At 42.6% G+C, this 25,376-nt stretch overlaps 1 protein-coding gene and 1 long non-coding RNA gene across 2 annotated transcripts in view; both read right to left on the bottom strand.

Moving 5' to 3' along the window:
- Window positions 1-25,376, bottom strand: part of HS6ST1 (heparan sulfate 6-O-sulfotransferase 1) — a 187,648-nt gene that overhangs the window by 90,412 nt on the left and 71,860 nt on the right. The gene's annotated exons all lie outside the window — the stretch shown is intronic.
- LOC113977559 overlaps window positions 16,732-25,376 on the bottom strand; it is a 58,023-nt gene continuing 49,378 nt past the window's right edge. The window contains exons 2-3 of the long non-coding RNA XR_003537351.1: window positions 21,380-21,388; window positions 16,732-16,796 (exon numbers count right to left, since the gene is read on the bottom strand). This is a non-coding gene — a long non-coding RNA (uncharacterized LOC113977559). The remainder of the gene's footprint in view (window positions 16,797-21,379; window positions 21,389-25,376) is intronic.

The following is a 25,376-nucleotide window of genomic DNA, read 5'->3' as shown; positions in this document are numbered from 1 at the left end:
AATATTAATGGGATTTGGTTACATTTCAAATTTTCAAACTGTAACACGCACACAGCTTTTAAACCATGCAGTTTACATGAGTGCTTTTATACTTGTAATTACCCTTTGCTCTGGAGTTTCACTTACTTGGCAAAACAGCTTCTCAAACAATGGCAATTTCTGAGTGTTTTGGCTATTGTATCATTTTGCAGTACTGCATTAACTACATGTTTGAAAGCAAACACATTTCAAACAAGATTTAATCCAATTCAGACAAAATTATGACTGGTAGCAGCACAAAGACAGCTACTCTGCCTTTGCAACATTTGGAGAGCCACAGACATTTAGGGGAGGAAGGAGGCAGAAAACACAAGCTTGACAACAAAACTGAAATTTTCAGCAGTTGTCTACAAATTGCTATCACAATAAATTGCAGTACTGGGAAGAACAGTGACGTGGAAGATACCTGCAACACCTTCCAAACAATGCAAGTTACAAAGCTGCACGAGAAAACATGTAGCTTGGGTCACACAGAGGGTGAGAGAAGCTTGGGACGTCTCCCGCACTCAGGTGCAGGCTTCAAACGCCTCTCTGAAGGCTCCTTTTTCAGATCTCACAGACTCTCCTGGCTCTTCACACATCTTCAAAGATGGAAGAAAAGTTTTCCAAGACTCCAGAAATTAAATATTCCTTATTCCCTTTTATGTACTTGGTAATTAAAGGTGGGTTGGTGGAAAGGATTTGGGACAGTCTTACCTATTACAGCAAACGTGTCAGCAAACACTTTGTGGGAGTGTGCAGATTTTGAGTTCAAAGTTACACTGATTAAATGTACAGGTGGGTTTTCTTACGTTTAAAATCTCACTCCCATTTTGAATTACACTTGGAAATTATTTTGTGACTTTCAATGGAGGTCTGCCTCACTGAAGGAAAGCAGAGAGTTTCTTCATACAAAGTGCTGATTTCCAGCGCTTTTCATTCCAACATTGGCACAAAGTTAGCAATTTTGTTGGCAAGAGACCTCTATTGCCTCACTTTATACTGTTTCTAGGTTAAATGGGAAACTTGGGTTTGGATGTTCTTTTCTTTTGTGAAATGGCTCATTGTTTGGGAACATGTATTTATAGAGCACTGGGGATCATAGCATATCTTTCTCACTGCTGTTTCTCTCTCTGTGAAACACACTCCTCAGAAGTCACTTGTAATATCACAGACAATACGGAGGAAAGACAAAGAAGAAAGAAATATTCATAAAGGATATTTGTAAAAAAAGGTTTTACACTTACCTGTATGTTTCAGTTCATGAACAAAGAAAAGAAGAAAAGAAGATCCAACAGCAGCGAAAACATGGAACAGAAAAAATAAAAAATATACCGTTAATTCAGAAAAGGAATAATCAGCAGCAGGTTTATATAACACATACAACTTGGTGCTGTAGGAGCAGAGGCCTGAAGATCTTGTCCACTGCCTCTCCACAAACTAGACCCCATACACTGGATCTCAGAAGGTTTAAACTCATGGTAGAATCTCCCCCCAGAGTCTGGACAGAGTTTATTTTATGGCTGAGGACACAATTTGTTGAAGTGAGTTTAAATTGTGGAGTGTGGCAGTTTCTTTCTTACAGCACAACGAAAGCCTAGTCAAAGTATTTACTTTCCTGAACACACTTCAGAGCAGCAGTATCCTGAAGATGATGAGATTTTTGGCATATCTTTTTGTGTGTTCTAGTAATTTTAAGGGGGGAAAAAAAGGCAGAATAAAAGATTTTGGTAGGAAAAAGCAATGGTTTTCATCCCTGAAGAGGGCCCTTACTTCTCTGTTTAAAGGTCTCAATGCTCAGAGAGAATTAACACCTATTTACCATCAGAGTGCTTTCAAGGAGTTTGAAGTTCAGAGGATTTTTTCTCTTTCCACATGATGAATTTTAAAAGTACTGGACAGAACCAGGCAGACTTCTAGAAAATCCTCCTCTCCCTCCCTCCCTCCCTCCATTCCGCCCTCCCACCATAACAGAGAGAAAGGCTGAGATGAAAGCCTGCACTTTAACTAAGCCTCTGTCTCCAAGAAGTGAGGCTGAGTTTCAGTTCCTGCACTGTACACAAAGGGAAGCCATTAGAAGCCCGAGGGTTACAGGGAAAGGCACTGACAGGTTCCTTTTAATTAGGCTGAAAACTAACTTGGTGAGAATGGCTTGTCTGTATCAATAGCTCTAATTGACTGTTCTGAAGACAGACAGAGCGAATAAAGCAGGGGGTAATTATTGTCTGTGACAATTTGATTGACAAGCTTGTCCCCTGGAGGAGAATCCAGAGAGCCTATTGTCTAGCAGAGCCCCCAAAATAAAGCATTCGCTTTCAGAGGGCTCCATTAAAAACCCCACTGGAGGGCTGGGAGATTCGGCATTTGTGCTAACGGGGGAACAGTCATTCCAGCCAGGGAGGCTCCAAACAAACGGCTCAGGTGTGTTCACTGGGGAGCAAGAGAAGAGGCTGAGGGGCAGAGGTTGGTTCAGCCCTGGGCAAGAGAAAGGAAACGAGAACAGATGATGAAGGTGCTGCCTCGCAGCAGATTTTCAATTCGTCACCATGGCCTATCTTAAGAGAAAGCACTGCTTGAGGTCAGCCAGAAAAGGATGTTGTTGTCCAGTCTAAGATACCAAACACAGAAGAGCTGCTACCCACGCTTGTTTTCTAGACCACCAATCACAACCCCAAACGAATGCAGGCCATGTTTTAAACAGCACCTTAGAAACTCTATTTTAGCAGAAGCTGAAAGCTCTCCAAAGCACTGCGCTACCTGCCAGGCATCCCACAGTAATGGTGAGGGGCTCCCAAAAGATAGAGAAAAGTGGTAGGACAGAAACAGGAGGAAGAAATCATTAATTAGAAACAAGCTTGACAGGTAAGTAGGAAAGGACTAATACAGACATCTCAGTGCTTCCCACTTATTCACCCACTTTCAATTTTCTTTCACATCAAAAGAAACAGCACTAAGTAAAAGCTTCTCTACCAAATGCTGGCCATGCTTGTTTTCTCCCTTTGAAGACTGTCTGAATGTGTGTGTGTTTAGAGAACAACAGTGGAAATTAAAAGTCAGTATTACTGGAGGTATGAATTTAATTTTGATTTGCTTAACTATTTAACTAATTACTCCTTTTCTGATGGAAACCTGGGATTTTTTCCTCATTTTATTTTTGATGTCAGATCAATTTCATTAGAAACTCCCAGCTACTTTACTAAGAATATTCCAGTTCTCCACATCAGTGAAAAAAAATATTTGGGCAGTTTTATTCAAGAATGACCCTTCAAACTATCAGGTTGTTCTTTCACCTAGAACCACAGAGCACAGCAAAGTCCCAACACGGAGGATGAACCCGCGGCTAGGAACAGTGCAAGGGGGTCCCAGGTACATGGAATGGGGCCAAATCTCACTTGAGTCAAGGGGAACAAAAGATACTCATCGGTTCCAGCCTGTCACTGTGTGTGATGGCAGCAGCCAGGCCACAAACAGTGCTTGGTGTAGGCAGGTACCACACACACAGTGAGAGGCAGTGTCTTTGAGAGCTTATCCTTTAAATGTCGGAGACAAAGAATGAATGGAAAACTGAGCAGACAGGGTAAAGCAGGCTGCCCAAGGGCTCAAAAGCAGGCCAGGGGCAAAACTTGTGAAAATCCTTAGATGTCCTGACCCCAGGTTCAGTGCCTATCCACTAGCTGAGGAGTCAGCAGCCCATCCAGTGTCACATGCCAGACAGCTTCCATTGTGTGAAGGAAAAACACAAACTGTGCTGGTTTCATTTTTCTCTTGCACAGAGGCAAATGGTCTCTGTGAGTGACAGCACTCCTGACTCCTGAAAACTCCAGTGGCACTTTGGAGCTTCCCTGGTTCAGGGGCAGGCCCATCAGTGACTGCTGGGAGCAGCTCATCTCTGAGAAAGGCAGGGATCTCTCACTGTCTGTGCCCCTGCTCAGGCCCCATCCAGCTGTGACAGGCGCCTGCCTCCCTTGGCTGGCATGAGGCAGGGCTGCTCCACATCTTAGGCTCTGCAAGAGTTCAGATTTGGGAGCTGTATCCTTTGGCACATGCAAACAAGGTTCATTTGATGCCAGACAGTCTGCCTCCTGACTGTCTTCAGAAAGAGTGACACAGGTCAGCAGGCCCCAGACTGGATACCAGCCTCCCAGGAGGTGGTCCCAGAGGAGTTAAGAATTACTGAGTCATGAACATGGGTCAGTTTATAAAGTTCAATCTGTTGTTCTGCCTGGAAGGTCAAAGACATTACTTCAGGAACTGGAACTGTGCTTAGAGGTCATTGCCCAAGCACAAATTGCAACAGCACAACCACATAAACCACAAAATCTCAAGAGACATTGTTGGAGAAGTCACAGGGTAAGAGAATATTGCAGAACTGGGCCTTGAGAAATGCAGAAACCCTGAGGCATCCTAGGCCTTGGCTCTGGAGAGCATCCCTAGTCTGCAGAGCATAGGCTGAACTCAGAGAAAACTTAACCTTTGAGCTACAAGAAAGATTTTTTTTTTTAAGTCAAAGAATCATCAGATGGTTTGGGTTGGAAAGGACCTTAAAGCTCATCCAGTTCCCCCCCCACCCCCTGCCATGAGCAGGAACACCTTTCACTATCCCAGGTTGCTCCAAGCCCCATCCAACCTGGCCTTGAACACTTCCAGGGATGGGGCAGCCACAGCTTCTCTGGGCAACCTGTGCCAGGGCCTCACCACCCTCACAGGGATGAATTTCTTAACATCCCATCTAACCCTGCCCTGTGTCAGTTTAAAGCCCTTCTCCTGTCACCCCAGGTGCTTGTCCAAAGTCCCTCTCCACTCTCTTGGAGCCTTCTCTTCTCCAGGCTGAACAATCCTGACTCTCTCAGCCCGTCTTCACAAAGAGCTCAGTGACCAAAGTCATGTAGAAGTTTCATTTTTGCTCATATCAAAACCCTTTCATTTTCTGGATCTTAGACCTTTCCTGCATATACATAGAAAAAAATATCTCTAATTTTTTTGGCTGAAACTGTTTGCAACATGCAACCAGCATTTGTAAATAACATTGATTCCCCTCGCCCTTAATCATATTTTTCAGCCAATTTACTGTTCACTGACTATTTTGCCACTATCTACATATGAACAACTTGGATGTAGAAGCTCACCCTGCTGCAGATGCCAAAGGGAGAAAAACACACCTCAAAACAAATCACAGGCTGGATTTCTACAGGAAAAAGTTTTAAGAAACAATACAATTGAGCATTACAATCAAGAGAAAAACCCAGCAGGTACTGTGACAAAAGGCTTACAACACGAGTATAGGACTTAGTGACCACTACCATGAAAACATAAGCCACGTCTAAATCCATAACTAAGCTCACAGCAGCAGCTTAAAAACATAGCCAGGTTATTATAGCCTGAGTCAGATGAGCCAGGCTACTAAACTATCTGGACTGAAGCCAAAGCTAAATCAGTCTTTAAGCTGTAGGAATATTATATAAAAATCCTAGACTGATAGCAAATTCCCTGCTGAATTCTTCCTGCCTTCCAGATCAGGTAGATACGATTCAGTGCCCTTCCAAATTGCACTTGTGAAACTACTGGGGTGTAAGCCCTGTTTAAAACCCCTCCTGTTGGAAGGTACTTTGGTGTTGGTTGGGAATTGTTTCATGAACAGAAGCTGGTTTCAGGCACTCAGGTATAAGCAGCTGGCAGCGTGAGCTACCACTTATCCCAGGGAAGACTGGGAGGCCAGTGTTTTCCCTTCACAGAGTAAATGCCACCCATCACTCGAGGTACAGAATCTCATCAAATCTGTAGTTCCAGAAGCACCTCAGATTTCAGAGTGTTACTCAATGTGGTAACTAGCCCGGCAAGCATGAGGTAAGAGATGGACCTGAGATATTTCTACATCCCCAACTCTTGCTTCTGTTAAATATCTGCAGTTTGGTGTGATGGAGGACACTTTGGCTGATAAAACGGACAGAAGCAGCTGCTCCTGGAGCCATGAGTCTTGGTTTTGTCTGTAGCTGGAGATAAAGAGCCAGGCTCTGCAAAAAACAGACTCACATCCCCTACAAGGGCCACAGGATACATCTAATACATCCACTGCAAAGGACACTGGTGTCTGTGCTGGAAGGCAGTGAATATGGATCAAAAAGCTGCTTCAAAATGATGGATAAGCCTCAATGTTACAGTTTCTCCATGGGCTAAGGGGGAACAGATTGCTGGGCAAAGGATGAACCTCCTGCTCTGGAAAAATGAAGAGATATTTTCCAGAGTTGACCAGGCAAACCTTTATCTATTAAAGAAAGCAAGCGAGCAGTGGGACTTATAAAGGATGATTTCCCAGGGCTTGGGGTTTGATTATCCCATGTCTAACAACAGCAGGAGCTCTACTCAGAGCTTCTCTGGAAGCAGAGGCATGTGTCCCATGTGGATTCATTAATGTCTAATAATGTAGCTGAGCTTACCCCTAACCCTCCCCTCAAGCAGGGAATTAATTTGTGTTTCTTTGCTTTGCCTGGCCACCTATTTTCAGTGAACTTTCCAGCTGAAACTGCCTAGTGGATTCAAAAGCTTTTACAACTGGAGTGACAAGCATGAAATTAGATGATACAATCACACACACCTCATTCCCTTTAGAAACCAGGCTAAAAGTGGTTTAGGACCTTTTTCAGCACAAAACTGCTAATGGTTGAGCATTTCAGAAGGAAGGTTTTTATTATGGTTTCCTACACTGGTAGGGGAGGTAGGAATAACTGAGGGATCTGGGATTGAAATGTGGTGCATGCACCAGACGCCTGAACCCGTGGGTGACCTGGGCAGAAAGCATTTTGAGTCTGAAGGCCATGCTAATTGGAACCACACTGCCATGAGCAAAGTAAGGCATGGTAGCTCTTCCTCCTGCCACCAAAGCTACCAGGAAATATTTGCTTCCTTAACTGTTTCTGAAAGGACACACTATTAATGACTACTGCTACTTTGTATTGTAAACACCCTGTTCTCAGACCTACGAAAGTTTACATGACTTTGCTGGTAACTGGGACCCAATTATTCCTCCAGGTTTTGTGCTTTGCTGCAGGTTTCCAAGTATGGCACCAGGACTGACCCCACAAATAAAGAGTCACCACTGTCTTCCATGTGCTTCATGCTTTGAATACATTGGCGTTTTTTAGCTGCTGGCACCATTAAGGAAGATGCTGTTCTCAATTAAAACCAGCCCACTGCTTCCCTAGGCTTAATTAGAAGCAGGGCTCTACGTTCTGGCACCAGCAGTATTTTCTTTTCAATTAATGGACTTAACAGGCAGCAGATGCCAGTGTCTTCCTTTCTCCCCTCTCCGGCAAGCACTCCGCCCCTATTTTAAAACCACCGACAATGGTTTTAAAGAGACAGCTAATTCAGATACTGCTTCTAGAACTGACAATAGCTGTAAAAAACCCCCAAATAAATCCATGTACATTTCAACGCTGAGAGAGCCCATAGTAACCTTCCATCTCCTCTATACTGTAATAAATACTGAACAAAAAGGAGAATGGTGAATTAAGTAACAGTGCAAACCATAATAGTCTAGGACCAACCTTTGTGTGTGATTTCCATTAAGTCCAATGGTAAGGCTAGTAGGGAATGGGGCATGCAAAATGATTGCAGGTAATTTTTCTCAATGAAAGAATCCACACATTTCAACCTTCTTGCTTTGTTTTGTTGAACATAAGATGCAAAGAGAAAGCAGCTACTCCTCTTATTGGAAAACTGTAGAATTCTAGTTAAAAATGGTGTTGATTTTCTATTGGATAAAAAGAAGTTGTAGCCATTACCCATTGCCTCTCTCCTCTGCATTGTTGCCTGCTTTCAATAAAGTTTGTAGACTCTCCTCTCTTTAAGATGACTACTCCTCAATGGCTGGAATTTGTCAGACTTTTCTACTCCAGATACTTTGGTGGAGGATTCAACAGAAATACAGCACACTCACAGAAACCCTGCTTGCTTGGAAACTTAGTTAAAAACAGTGTTGGGGGAATCATTTACAGCTCAGGATGATAAACACTCTGAACAGCCAAGGGGGACTACAAACAGGTTTCAGATACACCTGACAACAATGCTGCCTTTTTGGCAGCCCTGGGCAGGATGGTATTCCAGAGGCAGGAATGAATCACACATGAAATCCTGCCTATAGCCTATCAGACACAGCTTCCTTTTAAACCTCAAGGGCTAATAGCCAGGAGGTTAAAGGTTCTTTTCATAATACAGTCTGATAGCTGTCCTACTCCTGTTTTTCTCCTTACCTTGTAAGGAAGGTAAGGGGAAAAACCTTTTCCCCTCCCCTCATAAGTAGGAGGAATATAATGCCACAGCACAGAAGCACCAAAATCTATGCACTGAATTGCAGTACCCTAAATCAGGGCTTCCATTTTACAACAGTGGGCCACAAAGCAATCCTGAAACCTGACCATATTTAATGCTCAAGGACATGTATCTGTCCCAAGTGCTATGACAAATTTCATGATGTGGAGATCCTTCTTTTTACTAAGACTCATGAACACTCACCTCTCTGCACTGGGTACCCATCGCTCTCTGACAGCAACTCCCAGTTACTGTCCCCCACAGCTGTACCTGGCAATAGATGTCGACAAATGGCAATATTCGGCAGGTTGGCCAACCCTGTTCAGTGTTCTGAACATGTAAAATCTACAAAATCTCTTAGATGTAATTTCTCAGCACTGGAGCACAAAAGGTCTGATGTCCCCGTTTCACGTCTCTACAACTGAGGCCAGTACTGGTGTTCATGTCATGGCAGAGAACCAGGAAGAAAGAGGAAAGGAACAGTTTGCTTTCCTTTAGTCTAAAAAAACTAACTTGTCTTTCCATTAAGCAGCTGGATCAGATCATGTTTAAGAAAAATCGTCCTTAATTAATTTGATAAGATTAAATTTAATTTAGAAAAAGCATAGAAGCTGCCCAAGGGAAAATCTCCCTCCCCACTCTATAACCCAAACTGTTTCCAACTCCATATTCTCTTTCACGTGAACGTGAAAGACAGGGTCACATATAGCATTTAAAAAGGAAATAACATAATTGTTGCTGACATGAAAATCATTACTCTTATTCCAGGAAAGTACTGGACAACTGGGAAAAGAATAACCAAACAGAAGGGCAAGGGGAAGGCAGACGGGGGAGCTGTTCTTATAATAAGTCTACTTTTTGAAAACTGAAAGGAATCTGGGACAATTTTGAAATCTAAAAGTATTGTTTAATCAGAACTATGCCCTTCTGATGCTTTCTTATTTCTACACTTATTTTGTTACTGAAAAGAAAACAAAGCATGGAATTACATCCCCCTGTAAGCAAACCAAAACAAATATATAACAGAGCATTTCTCACAGAGAGAGAAAAAAGAATCCAGAACTGTCCCACTCAAGTTTTAGACATTTCCCTGAGACGACTGACTTGGAAACTAGCTGGATGCCTAAAATCTGAGGCACACTCTGGGAGCACCATTCTGGTTTTGTGGACTGCATTCACAACCCGTACAGTGAACACCTCTTAACAAGGACAGCCAGGACAGACATCTCCAGTTGGCTTGGATGGGCCTCAGCTCCGTGAAGTGGAGCAGCCACTGCACAGGCAGGACAAGGCTGGACCCAACCACAAGGGCGGCTGCAAAGAGTCGCTCTCGGTTCTCTCACCCGGCACACTCAACTACTCCAACTGTCTTCCTATAACCTGTATGATGGAAACTCAATTATGTAAGTTCTGCCTGCTGTGACATTAGAAAAGTCTTTAGGCAGAATTAGTGCTGATAGCAAAACCAGAGAATGTTTGATTTGCCTGTTTTTACGTGCCTCTTTCTTCCCAGCTTTCTGAAACTCCTTTTCCAAGTTGGAAGACTAAGAAACGAATGGTATTTGCAGGAAGCTTCCTGACCAGCACACCAGGAATCAAATGAGGTAATTTAACTGAAAGAGCCTACTTTGAGGGAGACAATAAAAGCGTCCTTGTGCAAGATTTAAGAGAACTGGGGAGGAAGAGGAACACCAGCCTGGAGAAGATGGATTCTGCCCAGGAAATCACACAGCTTATGGTAAGTCTGGCTCAGGAATCCTAACTCAAGGAATTTTATTTGACACAAGCCATTTTGCATATACTGGTTTGATTTTAAAAATGCAGTTCTGTCTAGATGAGATTTACTGATATTTTTTCTGACATGCCCGAAGGGTCCCTGTTTCAGAGCTGTCTGATGCACACTGATGCTAGAAGAGCTCCTGTGACTTACAGCCCAGCCTCAAAGCCAAAGGCTTTAAATAAAGTCCCCTCCAAGGCCTCAGCTGCCAGAAGCACGAGAGAAAGGTCTTGAGAAAGACCCTTTGGCAAAAATCCACTTCACCAGGCTGAAGTGACTTTTGTGTGAGATGAAAAACAAAGCGTTCACTAGAGCATTTTCATGTTTGTTTGACAGAAGTGAGGGGGATCTTACCTTCTACCACCACTGTTACCACTGGGAACAGCTCAGTAGCTCTCACCAGCCTGTTTTCCATAAGGACTGGTTTCATGGGCTCAGGCTGGCAAGCAGCCTTTCTCCCTCCATTCTACCTCTACCATACACAAGCAAGCAGGGCTGGACAGGTACCCCACGTTTTTTGGAGGTGCAGGGATATAAAATAACATTGATGAGAAAGGGCAAAGGGGTACCACAGCAATGCAACCACTTGATAAAACAGGACATGTTAATTTGGAGAAATTATGGTATTTTTATTTTTAAAAAAAGTTACAGTAACTCGCTTGGATTATTGTAAATGAAAGACCAAGGGTGGAACTCATGTATTTTTCCCCTGCTTACCAAATTTCTTTTAAAGTAAAAACGCAGAGATCCAGCAGAGATCCAGTGAAGCCCCACTGGAGCACCAGTTCAAGATGGTTAAAGAAACCTCCACGGAGACTGGCTCACTGCACACCTGTTCATTCTGGGTATTGTGCATTGAACAGTTTGTGTTTTTTACAGCCTATCCCCTTTGCTGTTTCTACAGACAGTTTATGCACCAGGGAAACAGGTCCATAAACAGTAACAAATAGAAGATGTACAAGAGATTTGAGACAGATCAGTTCCAAGTGGCTGCTGTTCTTTTAAACTGTTGCGTGAAGGACAAGGAGCTTTGGGATTTGAGCAAAGTTAGACTGTCCTGCCCCAAGCTAATAACAATCTTCCTATTGTAATTCTCATCTCAGTGATCAGTCAGCTCAATTTCTTAGCTTAAACAGGACTTTCTGGCATCCAGTGTTTATAAGCCCTTCAAAGATAGAAATTAAAGACAAATTATTGTATGCAATGAAATATAGTACTGCTTAAATATCATACAGTTTTATAGATATACACTTCAGAGATCTCAAACATTCGATGTTATTCCCAGGAGTAACCAAATTTGAAAAGAAAAAAAGGCACATTACAAATTGCTGCTAAATTGTGCCATCATTTTATCAAATGCTAAGCATTCCTGCCCGAGAGACTGTCTCTTCTCTGCCATAGATCCTGCAGTAGGAAGCCTTCATAACAATACAGAAATACAGCCCAAGTGAATTCTCTAGATGGGAATATCCCATATATCCTGTTGCCACATCAGGGAAATGCATTTAGCAGCTGACTCCTACAGCTTGCCATTAACAGAAAGGCCAAACATCCGAGGGCAGGCAGGAGAGCTCTTCCTGGAGCGAGCCATTTCTTTCCCCTGTACATGATCCCAGAATTGCTCTCATTGAGCCCATTCATCAACTTGAAATGAGCACCTCGCTGCAGTGCCTGGCATATGAAGGGCTGCTGAATTTCAAGTAGTTCTGCTGCCAGTGCTCAAAAAACACACACTGAAGAAACCTTCCTGTCTCCCAAGCAGACTTGGTGAGTCTGTTCTTAACACTCACCTTCCTGTAGCAGACTCCCACTGGGTGATTTAAACACACTTTTTAAAAGGAGTATTTAAAGAACTACTGAATCATCATGAATGTCTTAGAAAACATGATCTCCACAATGTACAGATAAGAGAATGTGCTTTGATATTTCAGCCGATTAAATAACTGTCATCAAAAGCTCGTGCTGCTTTCCCATGCGTATCAGTCAGGGCAACAAAAGATATCATCTGTCTGTGAAACTCTTATACCCTTAGACTTTCATCACTGCTGCTATTTCAATATATTGTCTTTCAGTTGTCTAAAAAAAGGCATCCGAGTGAATGCAGACTAATCTAACAAGTCATCTCTCTGTTTCTCAGTCGTAAAAAAAAAAATTCACTGCAACATCAGCTTAGAAGTTGAGTAACCAAGTCTGCAGCTTGGCTGTTAATTGTGCCCTGACCCAAGAGTTCATGCTCCAACCTCCCGGCAAACACAAGTTCATCTAATTCTCAGAAAAGAGGTAACATTTAATTGCTTAGAATATAGGAAATGGGTGATTCTTTTGAAAAAAACCCCCACAACAAAACAAACCCAAAGCAAAACAGAATCCCTCTGGGTTAGGTTTTCAAAACAAGACAGTAGCCAAAAGCTCTTAGATTGTTCTGAAAGATGAGATTTTGTTTTTCCAATTAAATCTAAGTGTTACTTTAATATACTCTGCTTCTGATCTTGTTCTTTGTTGTCTCCCTCACAAATAAAATGGACATTTGCCCTAAGACAAGTATGTCAATTTATGTAAAGTTCATTCTCTCGTGTTTGATATAGTCATGATTTTGATATAGAAGTCAAACATGCACTTGATTATTAACTTCCTATTATAGGTGACATTATTATTCTGAAAAATAAGTAACAAAAGCTAACGTAACAAAGTTTATGATCTTGAAAAGTTTCTATTACTAGAGGAAAACAAATAGAAAAAAACCCCCAACAAAACAGCATGGCAGTGAAGCAGTGAATTTTAGCATATCTAGCTACTCAGAAACTGAAGATCTGCATTTACAAAAGAAAAAGGCATATTAGAAAGTGTCCTCCACGCTTTAAAATACAACATCAGCAGTATCTTAAGGGTTAGGTGTTCAGCTAAATACTACAGCAAAAAAAATCCATCTTGCCTATCCAATAATGCAAATGCACCTCTCAAAGGGCGGCCATGGGATGAAAGAAATAGGGATACACTTCTCAGTGTAGCCCTTGCAGCCATACTCTCATGTTGTAACAGAGAGCACCTCGAGGCAGGTTAGCAGTGCACCTGGCTGGAGTTTGTCGGGAATGTAAGGTTTGGACTTGCCAAGTTCAAAGCTAGGCCAGGCAGCTGCTGGTTTTGTTCCTTCTGTGAGCTTTGTAACAATTCCTTCCAAGAAGGACTGATATATGCTCTGGCCATGACCGGAGCATCATCTTGGATTAAAAATGTGCTTTCCACTCTGGGTAACCATCCCGAGTCTTTCATGTCCCTCTGCACATTGGACAGACAGTGTAATGCAGAATGTAACATGTGAAAATCGTCACCCCATCAAGTCAAGTGTGTGCTTGTTTCGGCAGGACAGATCACACAGGCTATGATCAAGGAATAGGAAGACAGCTCCCATTTTTTGGTCAGTAGCTGGGCTTTCACAATTTAAAAGTTAGCCAGCAAAATTTCTTGTGAAAATACCCCCAAAGCCGTGCAAAATGATGGTTACATGTTAAACAGGCTCAATGAGTTTATACTGTCTGCGTCTATCCCATTACAAACCTGTTCCCTACAGTACAGTAAACATTATCTGTATCAGCTGAGCTTTGTGCATCCTGTGGGAGAACCAGTAAGAAATTAATGGTTTTCATTGTCAGGCTGTTTCCCTTCCTTCCTCCTGCTATATCCTCTCAAGCTCCCATCTTCCTTGCTTTCCTGTTCTAGCTCTATAAATCACTCTCCTCCTTGTGTATCTCATGTTTGCCTTGAAACTGCATTCCTCTCAGCCACTAATTTTTAAATTACGAAAAGAAACAACAGGATTTCTCTGGCAAGAGTTACTCTACATAAACTCTGGCTGTTGACTGTTTGTGGTTGTGCTGCTCATTTAGGACTAAAGTGCTGGCAGTGCATGCACCACCTTCATCTTTATGTGTTCTTTCCCTCAAAAGCAGAGTAGCCTCATCTTCCAGCTTCCTCAAGCCAAGCCAAACCAAAAAATACATCCTTCATGTACAGTGACTAACTGAAGCCAAAGCCTGTGGAGATCCAGCAACCTGCACAAAGAAATTCTACAACATGCCTCACCATGCAGGTGCAATAGTCTTTTGATGGTTAAATACAATAGTTGAATTTGAGTCCACTACAAGGTAGATTCTCTTTACCTGAAGGAACATTTGAGCTCCATCATCATAACTGGCCCTGTGGCAATCACTAAAGTGTGACTTGTTTATCAGAGAGCCTTCTTTGCAGAAGGTAGAGTTAATTAAAATAATACAAAATATTACAAGATAAAGACCTACAGAAGGCAAGCAGAGAGCAGATCCGGAACAAAGCCTGCTAAACCACACAATCTGCTGCACAGACTTTCAGTCAGTTGGGGTAGCTCAGGACCTGCTGACCTGAGGGGAGCACTGGAACCCCACTTGGGTGTGGTCTGGATAAAATACAAACATGGAAGAGACACATTTACACACAAGATTTGGCATTGCCACTGCAACATGAATTGCTCTGACAGCAGAGATCACTACAGGAGCTTTATTTCTCGACATTCCCTGTTAAGTATATCCCCTGAGCAAGCAGGGGAACACAAATGGTTCTTGATAGGCATAATTGCTGCCAAAACTATTCTTTGGAGGAATCAAAAATGCAACTTTATCCTACATAAAGAAATCCATACACGTGCTTTATTAGCCACCCACATAAGGACAAAGCAGAGAGGCTGAATTTCATTTGGTTTTCATTTTAAACCTTGCATTTCAAGCACTATTCCTCATGTTGGTCCAACTGACCTTGACATTTTTATATTATGATGGAGTTTAAGTGGAGCCCAAAGATAAAATTCTCTCTTTGGTTTCCTGCTCCCTGTTCCTGTGATACTTAAAACTGGTGAGTACAGAGTATCTCTGTGATAGTCTTACAAACAACCTGTGGGACAGATTTTAGATAGTGAGCAAATATAAATGTTTACATCATCTGCTTCTTTTATACAGCTGCAACTCATTCCTTGGGCTTAATACCACAGTATTTTGCTTTAAACAGTATTAACTGTATGGCAGATAAATAAGCACAAGAGGATGTAATTTATCTACATTTTCAATAAGAGGTTCATGAAGTCCCTGCTAAAAGGCCATTAAAATAACATAGAACTATGAATGAGAAGATCCTGTCACCAAGTAAGCAATGAAAGGCATAAACAGAAGAGAAAAACTCTCAAATGATCTCTCGACAGCACAGAAAGGATACTGGGCTCCACCCCTGTGTTCTCCCAGGTAAGTGACAGAACTCTCAGCATTCTGCCTGGCCTTTGAAGATGTGGAAGTGAGAGGGAATACAGCAGCACGCATTTACCTTCCATCAACTGATGTATAAAGCCTCCCAAGTGAAAAATTAAACAGGGAGTTTTAGGCAAAGAGCTGGTTAAACAAAACCCACCAAGCCCTGACATCTCAAGAACACTTTAGTAGCAGACGAGCGCTGAAATGCCCACAAAGACTCTTGGTTTCTGCTGTGATGGATTAGCCTTCCAGAAATAAGATCTGGACAATGTGATGGGCAGCACTGTGCTCAGTTTTGCAGAGACAGAGTGAGCACAACCAAAATTGATAACAATAACATTGAAAATGCTATCCTAGGTAAGTCAGGGGCATGTCCTCCAGATGCTTACTGCTGTCTGATGGCATCTTACTACCTACAAACCACAAGATGAGCCCAATTAGTGAAGATCTGAAACATTTATAAACAAATGCTATCAACAATATAGTATAAATTTCTTCCCCCAAAGGGTTATGAAGCACTGGCACAGGCTGCCCAGGGCAGTCACGGACTCACCATCCCTGGAGGGATTTAAAAGGTGTGTAGATGTGGCACCTGGGGACATGGTTTAGTGGTGGACTTGGCGGTGCTGGGGGAACGGTTGGACTTGATGACCCTAGAGGTCTTTCCCACTTAAACCATTCTGGGATTCTACAGCAACAAAGCAGAGCAGGTTTTGCCTTTCCATGTACAATCGTACAATTGAGGGAAAAGTACGTGAAATGTCGTGGAACAACTGAGATTAAGAAGAATTTATCACACCTAAACCCTGTCTCTTCTCCACTGAGGAGGGTGAAAGGGATCAATTCCACATGTGGAGTTATTCCAAAAATCAGGTAGTACTAAAAAGATTTTTTTAAAGGAAGCATTTATTTCAATTAATAAAAGACACAAAGAATAATAATTAATTTAATGTCTCAGTATAAAAAGACAGAGGAGGGATGACTAATTAAGCAGTACTACCTCTACAAAGAAGGAAAATCTACATCAGAGAAGTGACAGGTGTCATAGATGTGACCATAATTTGTCAAAACAATATTTTGACCAAATTTTTATATCTGATGCAAGGGAGTTACTTCCTGTGCAAGAGCAGAACCTGGCCCACCTCCTTTGACCAGGCTGGGACTGACTGCTCAAGTGCAAGAATTCCAGGATATCTGGACTAAGGCCCACATCAGACCTGCCCCACAGGGAGCTGGTGAAATCCAATAAGGAACAAGTAACGAGAGTCCTTTGATATATCCTTTGAAAAAGGATAACCTAGCTACCTGCAAGCAATCCTCTGTGGCTCACAAAGAGGGTAAACAGTGTGTGTTTCCACCCTGGCAATCTGTCCACCTCCTCTGTGTGTCCTGCAGGGTTATAATGCTCACCTCTGCTTCTCCTCCTTAAACGAGGAAAGCATTCCAGAGTCAGGGTGAGATGAGAATCTGTATGTTTAAACTGCCTAAAGGTTATCACAGGCATTTGGAAGAACTGCCCAGATTCTAACCATATGTCACACTAGAGACAACTACTTTTCTTTTTTAATGAAATACATAGTCTTGAGATAGTAGCTATTACTGGCCCCTGACAGACAAGCACTGGTAATAGCAGCACCCTGCTCTACCACTGGGTTGCCATGCACAACCATCACTTGCAGGAAGATGGAATACTTCACTCGACATTTATTGCTCTCAGATTAGTAGGACTATAAATTAAGAAACTACTTGCAGCCAAAATGTGACTCTCTACGCATAAGAAGTCTCCTGTAAATGCACTGTGATGTCAACAGAAATACTCACTGCATAAATGTAGACAAATCATTACCAAATGAAGCCAAATATGCTTCATGACAGCACAAAAAAGGAAGAAATTCCAGGCCACAGCTCTTCTCTGTATTTTAAAAGGACTCAGTAGCTGCCAAGGTCTCTGCCTGCCTTGCCCTGTCAAGGATTTTTCAGCACCACTTCTGAGAGCCATGGGTAGGATCTTGCTGCTGAGTTGGGTACCCAGAGGCCAATAAAAGCTTGGAGGAAGGGGCCACTGGTCTTTGGGACATATTTACACAATGACTTACAGAAGGAATTCTTGGTCCACAGGCTCTATGGGAAACATCTCCTGAAGTGAAGAAAGGTCATAGATTTACCACAGTGAGCCTCAGGGGGTGATACAGGGCACCTATTATGTGTAAATCCTCAAGACTGTAGTCCTAAACTACAGTGTTCACATGGAATTATTTTTCCTCAATGTTTATACTGTAGAAAAAAAAATATTGCATGACCAGCAGCATAGTTCAGCCCTGAACTTAAGGAGACCTCCTTCTCTGGCTAAAGGGGCATCCCTTTAAACAAAGATGAGCAGACTGATCCAACTCTGAAACTTCCTCTCACTAGCCACTGTGATTTCCTATTTCCATGAGTAATGTATTTCCTGCAAAGATCACACCGTTTCTCAGAGCAACGCTATTAAGAGACATCCTTCTGCTTGAGCTTTCTTTGTGTGTGTGTGTGGGTTTTTTGTTATTCTTAACAGGAACAAAGCTAATTTCAAAGCATTAGAGTATGTTGTCTTTTTGGCACAAAACTGACAGATGTTCCATATGCTGAAAATAAACCTTAATGCTATTCCTGGGCTGCCCTCAGTGAGCTTTGCCTTTTATTTTTCATAGCATGGGAAAAACCTGGGTCAAGGTGAAGGTTTAGAGGATTCAGCAGATAGTTGTTTCTCTGCTGCAGTCTAGGAAATGTTCATCTGGCTCTGCTCCTGAAGTGTGAGTGCAGCACATCAGCAAGTTACTGAAAAAGGAGCTGGACAGACACATGTCACAGGAAGTGACATCCTAAAGCGACATAACAGTTCTGAAAACTGAGCAAAACTGAGGCAAATAAAAAACCTGCATCCCAGTGGCTGAAGATATGACTGGTGATGAGTGGAAGGTGGCCCTGTCCAGGGCAAGGGTTTGGGAACTAGATGGTCTTTAAGGTCCCTTTCAACCCAAACCACTCTGTGATTCCCTGATGCTCATGAAAAGGAGAACACACATGCTGTACCTTCCCAACAGGTCCCCCCACAATTCATTTACCTACAGATCCTTTGTTCAGCAGAAGCAGCTCAAAAACAGCTCTTCCAAAACATAACTAAAATACTCACCTTTGAAACCAATGGAATTTTGTTCCATCAAACTAAGGATATACAATTTTAAAACTTACAAAACCCAGTGGATTGTCCCGGAGAACCCAAATTCCAGCATGCTTATTATTAAGCCACAATGGCAAAAATAGTAAAATCTATGAAAATTTATGGTTAATTTTCATTTACCCAGGAAAAGCCATGAACTAACTACATTTTGCAATGCAAGTCCTGACGAGATTATTCCTTTCCAACACGGAGCTTGACACCAACTGCTCATGCCAGTCTGTGCCCCTAATCTCTGTGTGCATAAATATCCAGATACTACTATTTCTACTATTAATAATGATAATAAAAATACCTCCCCCACATCGGGCCCAGTGAGAAATCACAATCTGAAAGCATTTCAAAAGCTGTCAACCATGAAAATCAATCAGTGCTGACAACCTCAGCTGAAACAGGGCTCATGGAGGCAGTTTCCAGCATCACTGGAGAGCTGCCAGCTTAATCCCCTCGCTGTAAACACAGTGTTGGGAGCGCCTCTGACAAGGGAAAATGAGCAGATTACATGGGGAAGTAACAAGCTTGAACTGCACCACGTCATGAATGGCAGGGTGGAAGGGAGAAATCAGCCTCCCTTTCTCTCCCAAATTATTTGGTTTTGGCCAATCTTTGAGTAACTCTTCAGCAAGACAAGTTACCCCTCCCCACATTACTACACCCTTACTCTAGAAATAAGGTGGTGATGGTAAGAGATAAACTCTTTTGCCGAGTCCAACAGAAAATAAGCCATTTGCAAATTCTCAGCTTCTCTCAGCTTCACAGTACCATACTGATCCATGCACTTGACAGCCACGAGAAGAGCAGGTTTGGTTTGAGTTTCAGGAATCACTCCATCCCAGGCAGAACACTACACGGGGGGGCCTGCTGGTTCTCCTGCCTTCTCTGACCAAGAGGCTGTTGAGTCCTCTGGGCTCTCACTTGGGCCATCCAGGAAACAGTATTTAAAGGGAGTAGATGGTCATTGAATTGGACATGCAATCAAACTGATTACTCACCACAGCTTTCAATATACAAGGTTCTCTTAAATGAAACTGGCACTTTTAAGTCTCATTTGTTCACCCTTTCTTACGCTCGTGACCCCTTTGAAACGGTGCTCGCTTGATACAGTGAGAAACCAAACCCAAATCCAATAAGGAAAATCCCACTGATCATTCACAGATTTGTGTCATTACTTACATACCATCCAGATGTGCTCAGATATTTCTCGACCCCATGGTTTCACCAGCACTACAACCAAGCCAGTTACTGCTCTCCCTCACACTCACACGGCCTTTGCTCTGTTGTGCAAACAGCTGGCAGTTGTTCTCTGAGAATTAGTCCACCAGCCAGAAACTGCAATTATTTTACAAGGCTTCCTCCTTGATTTAAGGGCCTCACTGAAAGGAATCCGTTCAGAGGTCCGTGTGCCGCTGGCATCAGCCGTGCCTGCTCCCAGGGGTTGCTGCAGACAGTGCATAAATGAAGGAAACACCAAAACCCTCCAACGCCCTCCGAGTTTTTGTCTTTGCTGTTGGACACCAGGGATTTATGATTTCAATGGTTGTATTTTTTCAAAAACGTCATGCTTTTGAACAAAGAAATGAACCCTTCAAAACACTGCTTTACATGCCAGTTCTCACCCAACAGCTGTTACAGATAATATTCATGCCTTATTATTATTCATGAACGTTCAACTGAACCATTTTTTTGTTTCCACAAATGTTAGGGAAATGGCTGCTTTCTCCAGAGCTGAAAGGGTGTTTGTGCAAGAACAAGAATCCCTATTATTACCTTAATGGTCACTATTCTCAGTTGTTCATTTCCTCCCTTTAGAAATTTAAATCATGCAATCAGAACAGAGCACCACCACCACCTCACTTGTAAGAGACTCACTCCCAATTCCAGAGAGAAAATTATTCTAACAGGCTATTTCTACAAAACTGTTTATCCAAACTACTCTGTGAATCAATGTCATGTTTGTTGAAATGAGAAGCAGTAAAATGGCTTGGAAAACAGTTAGTCCACAGTGAACACCGGCATTATTTTTTATCAATAAGCTAGTGATCAGCTTTATTTCTGAACAGCTCTGCACAACCAGACAGCATGAGAGTGGGAACTGGGGGTGAAAGGAGGAGGATCAGAAACTCCTTGAGGAGCTTGAGAAAAGCTCGACACTTTTAGCTCTAAGTATTTCCTTTTCTACTGAACTTTTAGTGAACATTATCCATCTTAGGGAGTTTAAATTAAATTTAGTAGGGTATTTTCATACAAGAATCTGGCATTCTCCAATCTACTTATACGGCAAATGGATTTATGTGATGCACAAACAGCAGCTTTACACCTGTAACGCATCAGTAGGAGAAACAGGTATTTTTCACCTCTTCTTCAAACTTGCTTTCATGCTTGATAAACTAAAGACTTCCCTATTTGAAAAGCTTCTTTAGAATAGCATTTGAGCAACAAAGTTAATCCTTGCTCTCCCTACATGCCAGGAAAACAAATCTTACGACTTATTCTGAAACTGAAAGAAGGTTCAGATTAGATATGCGGAATAAATTCTTCACTGTGAGGGTGGTGGGTCCTGGCACAGGTTGCCCAGAGAAGCTGTGGCTGCCCCATCCCTGGAGGTGTCCAAGGCCTGGATGGGGCTTGGAGCAACCTGGGGTAGTGGAAGGTGTCCCTGCCCATGGCAAGAGGTTGGAACAGTATGAGCTTTAAGTCCCTCCCAACACAAACTCATTGAATTCCAAGAGCCTCCCTCACCTGTGTCATTGGTCACCTCGGTGTTTTCCTAAGCCGAAAGTGTAGATTCAGAACCAAATCTGTCTCAAAAAAGAAACTTCAGTGGGTGCAGAGGTGGGAAAACTGCTTTAAACACAGATACAGGGTAGGGATGGTCGCTTTTCTTAGGAGCACAAAGGCACACAGAAAACTGCACATGGATCTGTGCTGGGGTCTCTCAGCAACACATTCCCAGCCAATATGAAAACAGATGGCTCATGACACCAAGTTCACAGGTACCAGAACATCAAGACAGGAAAGAGTATTTCAAGGAGTTGCAGAAAGGCCTTACTACACGTGTGAGGAATAAAAGGGCAGATGAAACTCAGGTAGAAAGATGTCAAATAATACACACAATGTAATCCTAACTCTACATATGCTGTGATGGGCTATAAATTGGTCATTTCAGAACCCAGCCTTGAGAGTTAACAAGACTGCTGAATAAAAATGCCAGTTCGGTGCTCCCTAACTGTCAAAAAGCAAAGACAGTTACAGGAAGTAAGAACAGAAAAGCAAACATGGAATGGTAACTCTGATGGAAGTACAGACACAGACATTTCTTACCATCTGAAAAAGGATGCACCTGAACTAGAAAACACTTTCAGCCTAAAATAGAGATAAATAAGCAGGCACATGGATGAGGGCTATGGAATGTTGTGACACAGCAGATTCCTGGAGATCAGCTGCCCACTGTACCTGGGACTGGAACGGGGGTGGCAAATGGAACTTGCAGGTGGCCAATTCACAAGGGCTGGGGAAGTGGTTCTTCCCACAGTTATTTACTTAAGACAGTGAAACTCATTTTCACAGACGCTGGAAGTGCTAAGAAAATTAAATTAGAAAAATTAATGGAAGTAACAGTCAAAGGTGTCACCTCTGACTCTGGGAAGTCTTTGAGGATGCAACACATCTACGATGATAATGATATTCTTGCCCTGTCCTGGGGCTATTTTGCAGGCTTTCAGTCTAGTTGCTGTTGGATATAGGGCCTAGGCAGACCCTCATGGTCTTAACAAACATAACACAACTTACTCAAAACAGATTTAAACTGTGTTTTAGTACGATATCTGTATCCCACTGAAGAACCCTTCAGTGGGGCTGATGTAGGGAAAGGCCCCTGTAAGAAAAAATGGAAGTATGACAGTTTCAACATGTTTATAGATCTGTTCTGTTGCATTTGGATACAGAAAGGACCTAACTTTCAGAGTGACAAGAATGTTCTTACATTATGGAAAAGTAAAATCAAAACAGAAGCCTAGAGAAAAATAATTAAAACATATATCTCCCCTGTCCAAATTAAGTCCATTACAACAGCATTGCCACAGTGAGGTGTCTGAAGCTCTCAGCAGCTTTGCTTGGCAGGCTGAAAAAACAAGAATCTTTCCTTTGTAATGCATGTAGGATAAATCAAGCACAGTTTTGCTATTCTCAACTGTGTGACCTGATGATCACCTTCTGTAAGTTATTATCCACTCGTACCTTGCACTATCCTTTCATCAGCCATATCATAAGGATACAAGCTTATTCTGGCTGGAAAAGCCTATCCACCAAACATACTTCTGTTCTTTCTATGATAACCTGAACAATACCCCCAACCACAATCAAATAAGAAGCTTGCACTGAAAAGATTTCCCCTAGTCTGCAAGTGCAAATGGCAGTGATAAAAAGGGAATTTAGAACGAAAAATCCAACCCCTAGGATACCAATGGTGGAAAAGACAAAGCACTAGAAATCAAGAGAAATACCTCTGTGATTTAGAGAAAATACATAATTAAAAAAAATTTGGAGAATCCCATGCAATGAAGGCAAGAATCAACTGTGTGTGCATTGGGCAGCCCTCAATTCCCAGGAGGATTCCAAGCTACCATTCATATGCTGAAGAGATTTCCAAGAACCAATTAAATCCCAACAGAGGGAGTGGAACACAAAGAGGGAGAAAAGGAACCTAAACCCCTGAAACTCCAATTTCCAGCTGCAGGCTGCCACACACCTGCAAAGGTGGGAGCAGTGAGGCCGTAGGACAGGCAAGGAGGACAGGGCAGGCAGGAGGACAGGGCAGGCAGGGAGGACAGGGCAGGCAGGGAGGACAGGGCAGGCAGGGAGGACAGGGCAGGCAGGGAGGACAGGGCAGGCAGGGCAGGCAGGGAGGACAGGGTAGGCAGGAGGACAGGGCAGAGTCCTGGGCTCAAGCAGGGGCCCTGCTGGCTGGGCTGGGGGCTCAGGCTCTGGCTGCAGAGCCTGTCAGCCTGAGCTCTCTGCTCCCCACTAATCATCTGGTGCAAACCTGGGCTTCAGGAGAGTGCCTGACATGAGAGCCAGGATCTAATAAAACCCTGACAGACTGAAAGTGAAACAGCCTCCTGCCTGTCTCGCTCCTTCCCTTTCAAATGTGGGGTAAAGGTTGGGGGAGAACAAAGAGACATCAGTGATTGGTAACAACTTAATACCTTCGTGCAGCTTTATCAGGCTTTTTAACTAATGACTAAAGCAACTTCACCTCTACAAAATCAATCATCATGTCATAGAAGTCTGAAACACTACAAAATTAAGTGCCTGCCCCAGGGATATAGAGCATGTGTCATGTTTAAAGTGAATCTTAATTCTGCTGGGGGTCCCTGGATGTTACTTTTTACTTTCATGTTCCTTGGAGATATTCAGAGATGAGGAAAGACATGGCAAAAGAATCCAGAATTCATGCCTTCCCTTAAAAAAATGATTCAAGTAATCCTTTAACTCACTTATCAGAGCTGTGTGCTTATCAGAAAAGTGAACTCAGTGATCTAAATAATTTAACCAGAAATACATGAGCGGAACAAGGCTGCAGCAGTTGAACAGGATGGACAACACACCCTGCTTCTTCCCCAAGATGCTCAGCCTTTAACAGAAAGGCAAACAAACCCCACGTGTCACCTCCTGAATCCTCACTGTAACCACTTCAAACTGACTCTTCTTTTTAATTTTATCAATTAAAAACAGAGGGTCTGGGAGCCACCATCCTCAAATCCAGACAAGGGCAAGCAGGTGAAGTACGGGTGGTATTTGGTAGGTACAGCATTCCTGTTTAAGGGCAGATGAGTAGAATCAAGGTTGTGCTTCTACAACAGGTGCCTGTAGGTAGAAAATTCCTTGAATTTCACTGGGCAACTTTCACCTTCCTCATGATACTGTGTCGTATCAAGTTAGTTTTGACATCAGTGCCTTACTCTGGATTGCACCGGCAACGTGATTTAGTCTTTGTCACTCAAAGATACTGAAGATGGGTATCCACTTTTAAGAGGGAAATAACTCAGAAATTTTAAGAAAATGACTGATGGCAGGAAAGAGAAAGGTCCAATTTAAAATAAACAAATAAGTTCCTAATTTAGGACTTGGCAGCTCTTTTCCCTGCTAGCAGAGAGAGAAAAATTATACTATCCCCCTCTCTTCTGTACATAAAAAAGAAAACAAAAACTTCTGCATTTAGGCTCACATTCTCTGCAGCCTCTTCCTCCTGGCAGAAGGGCAGAGGGAGGGCTATGAGTAGCACATGGGCCTTTGCCTGGTCCTCGTGCAGGTGCAGCCCTGTCCTCCTGCACCACTGAATCACTCACACCTTTCTTCCCTCTTATGCCATTTAGACAAAAGACTCTTCTAATTTATGAAAAGGAAGATTTTTCTCAAATTGGGTCAGACACCTAAAAGTGTGATCAAGGCTTAACTTCCTAAGCAATTTAAAAAAAAGAACATCACATTCTCGTTCAAGTTTTTGTAACCCCTGACTAGATATTTATGTGACAATGACTTCAACCACCATTATCAATGGCTGTTGCACACAACCAGATGAGACCATGAGGGCTTTTCTCTACAGACAGAAGAGGTGGTATCTGTACAGTGCTTTGAGTTTTAAACTGTTTCTATTTCAGTCCTGTTTGCAACCATACTAACCTTTTAACAGCAGGGCTCCTGCCAAGGATCAATTACTTGCCAGGGGATTTTTTTTTAAAGCTCAAATTTGATACAAGCCCTGGATTCTTTTTCCCCCCTTTCATACAAT

Source organism: Neopelma chrysocephalum, unplaced genomic scaffold (genome assembly GCF_003984885.1).
Source record: "Neopelma chrysocephalum unplaced genomic scaffold, ASM398488v2 Primary Assembly neopelma1_252, whole genome shotgun sequence".
In the NCBI taxonomy this organism is placed as follows: domain Eukaryota; kingdom Metazoa; phylum Chordata; class Aves; order Passeriformes; family Pipridae; genus Neopelma; species Neopelma chrysocephalum.
This window is presented reverse-complemented; position numbering and strand designations above follow the sequence as displayed.